The following is a 3,466-nucleotide window of genomic DNA, read 5'->3' on the forward strand; positions in this document are numbered from 1 at the left end:
TGTCTCATTTTTACTGATTTTGTGACCCAATCTCTCCAATAAGTGTAAATGTCTCATTGGAGGCCCTAATGTATGGTTGAGAGGTGTAGGGATGTGTTGGAGGTTGAAAACGAGCAAAAATAACACCAAAGTAATGGGTATCGTGATATTTGAAGCTTGGAATCAAGACACTTCCAATAAACTTGAAGATTGGAGACCATCATTCAGTGGTATCGTGATATCCACTTTGGGTATCATGATATCTACCCTCCAAGAAGACCCCTAAGTTCAAAACTAATTGGGGTATCGCAATATCCTCTTCTTGGGTATCGTGATACTACTATCATGAGGAGACAAAGTTTAACAAAAAAGGGTAGTCTTTTTCCACTTGACATACCAATCATACAAGGCTCATGTAGTGGCATTTTTCGCAACAAAATTTCATCAACCATTAGCCTAAAACTACCAATTTTGGCTGAAGAGAGAGGATACACACATTAGAATAGTTTAGCAATAGTTTCTCTAGGTTTTCTCTTAGTTTTTCCGTAAGTTTTTCCAAGGTTTATATTTATCTTCTCCTTTTTTAGTTTTAGAGTTTATTTTGCTGCACTTCTTCTTGTTCTTACTGCTCTTGTAATTAGTTAAGTTAGTTCTCACTGTAGCCTAAGTTTATTTGCACTTTCAGTCCCTATACTTGGGTTGTAATGACATTTCTAGATTTAGTTTTATGTATTTCAATTTCCTTTACTTTAAATCTATTAAAGCTTGTTCCTTTTAGGTTTATTGCCTTAGATTTTATTGTTGAATGCTTCTTGTTTCATGTTCTTTAAATTTTCTTACATAAATATATCAACTTTTATATTTTTCTTAAGCTTTACTTAATAGCTTCTTTGTTTTTTATTTCTATGGTTGTTAGTTGTATTTCTAGAATGAGTAGCTAAACCTTTAAGGGGTTGGTTGATAAAGATGTGCTGAGCTAATTTTTGGATGAAAGACCAAATTTTAATAGTTTGGATTAATTTGAATGAACCGAAAAACCTAGGATTGACGTCCCTAAGGGAACATCTAGACAAGTGAGACCGAGAAGTAATCTTGTTGTGCATCAATTCATTAGTCCTAGATTACTCGGTAAGATTTAGAGATGCATCGGACTAATTTGTCTAATGATAAACCATGAAAGTAACACATTTTAATCCCATACTTAGCATATTTTTGGATGATTTATTATATAATTTAGTGAATTTGATGCTCTTAATCCTTTAATTTTATATTTTATACTTAGGAGAGCATAGGGAAAAAAAGGAGCAGAAAACGGGCCAAAAACAGGCAAAACAGGCTGATTTAAAGATCCACACGGCCAAGACCATTTCCACACGGGCTAGCCACACGCCCATGTGGTAGCTTGTGTCGATATCGCTCCCTATTTTCCAAACACGCAGAAAAATCCAATTTTGTGGGTTTCTGAGCAATCTAAAATCTATATAAACACACTAGAAGAAGACTTAAGAGGGCACGCAGAGCAGAAAGCAGAACTTACTTGAAGGAAGCCGTTGGAATCATCCCGGAAGCAGATCCACTTCAAGATTGAAGATCTCCATTCAAATTTCTCTCGAAGTTTATTTGGGTTTTTTATGTCTTGTTGTTTTTCTAAATTTGAAATGTTTTCCTTTTACATTATGAACTAAACTCCCTAAATACCTAGGGAGGATGAAACCTATGATGGAACTTATTATTTAATTTTCTGAATTACATGATAAATACTTACTCTTGTTCTTAATTATGTGTTATTAATTCTTGCCTTAATATTTTTAGGATATTAATTCAAGTTTGATGTGCTTATTCAGTGGAGCAAAAGTCCCTATTTAAGAGTAGATCTAGCATAATTAAGCAGAGTTGCATGCAATCCTAGAGATAGGACGACATAAATCTGTCGGATTAGAGTCAAATCTAATAAGGGAATTCATAGATTGAGTTAATGCGACGATAGAGGTTTTTAATTAGAAAGAGATTTCAATTAATCAACCTAAATTCAGTTGTTCTTAGTCTCAAAAGAGATATTAACATAATTTAGGGATTTTTACGGATCAAGACAAGTGAATAAATCCTTTAATTCAAAGTCAGAATAATAAGTGAAGTCTAAGTTGATTCTTTCCTGGGTATTGTCCTCTTTATAAGTTTTCTTCAAGTATTTTTCCCAATTCGCTCTCTGTCGCATTCAGTAGTTAATTAGTTGGTTAATTTTAGATTAAAACAAATCCCTTATATTTTAGGCAAGTAATAGAAAGATAGTTAATACTAGTACTTTTAGTCCTTGTGGATACGATATTCTGGACTCACAATAGTTATACTACCATTCGATAGGTGCACTTGCCTTTATCGTGATTGTAGTCTAGTTTAGTGATTCATAAAATGATCATCAAGTTTTTGGCACCGTTGCCGGGGACTAAAATATTAGGAACACTTAATTTTTATTACTTTAGTCATTTTATTTTTATTGCAATTTATTTTTGTTTTTATTTTATTTTACTAAATTATCTTTTATTTGCTTCTGGTAGGTTTCTTTAGTTTATGACTATAAGAAATCCGTCAGGACCTCTACTTTTTGATAGTGAAATAGAAAGCACAACTCACAGAAATCGTAGAGAAATAATGCAAAGTCTACAGTATATAGAGGAAGAGAACGAGGATGATACCAATAATACCGAGGAGATAGCTAAAAATCAGAATAATCTGCTACCTCCTGTGGTGGCCGCGAATCCTGTGAATCAGAATCTTACTCCTCGTACCATGTACGACTATGCTTAGCCTAATTTAGTCGAGGCTGAATTGAGTATTGTTAGACCTGCCATTGCTGCAAATAATTTTGAACTGAAACCTAACAATATACAAATGATTCAACAGTTTGTTCAGTTTGATGGTTTGCATGATAAAGAACCAAATACTCATTTGACCAACTTCTTAGAGTTCTATGATACTTTCAAAAGTAATGGCGTTTCTAATGATGCCATTCACCTTCGGTTTTTTCCTTTTCATTGAGGAATAAAGCTAAACAGTGGTTGAACTCGTTAACACGAGGTTCCATCACTACTTGGGAACAAATGACCAAAAAGTTTTTACTAAAGTATTTTCCACCGGCTAAGATAGCAAAGTTGAGGAATGATACCTCTTCCTTTGTGAAAATGGACTTAGAAACCTTATACGATGCATGAGAGAGGTATAAGGATTTATTGAGAAGGTGTCCTCACTATTAGTTACCTTTATGATTATAGGTTTAGACTTTATACAATGGTTTGAACCCCTCAACTAGGCAGTTAATCAATGCAGCTGCCGGCGGTACCCTAAATAATAAAACATCTGAGGAGGCTTATGAGTTCATAGAGGAGATGTCACTGAATAACTATCAGTGGCAAGTCATGAGGACAAAGCCGACAAAATCTGTTGGTGTTTTCAACCTTGACACGGTCACCATGTTATCAAACCAGGTAGA

The 3,466-nt window shown here is 34.2% G+C and overlaps 1 non-coding gene across 1 annotated transcript; it reads right to left on the reverse strand.

The window, feature by feature from the left end:
* Positions 1-3,125: 3,125 nt before the first annotated feature.
* LOC128294344 (small nucleolar RNA R71) lies at positions 3,126-3,232 on the reverse strand. The gene has a single exon (XR_008284656.1). It is a non-coding gene; the product is annotated as a small nucleolar RNA R71 (small nucleolar RNA).
* Between the last annotated feature and the right edge of the window lie 234 nt (positions 3,233-3,466).

Source organism: Gossypium arboreum, chromosome 6 (genome assembly GCF_025698485.1).
Source record: "Gossypium arboreum isolate Shixiya-1 chromosome 6, ASM2569848v2, whole genome shotgun sequence".
In the NCBI taxonomy this organism is placed as follows: Eukaryota; Viridiplantae; Streptophyta; class Magnoliopsida; order Malvales; family Malvaceae; genus Gossypium; species Gossypium arboreum.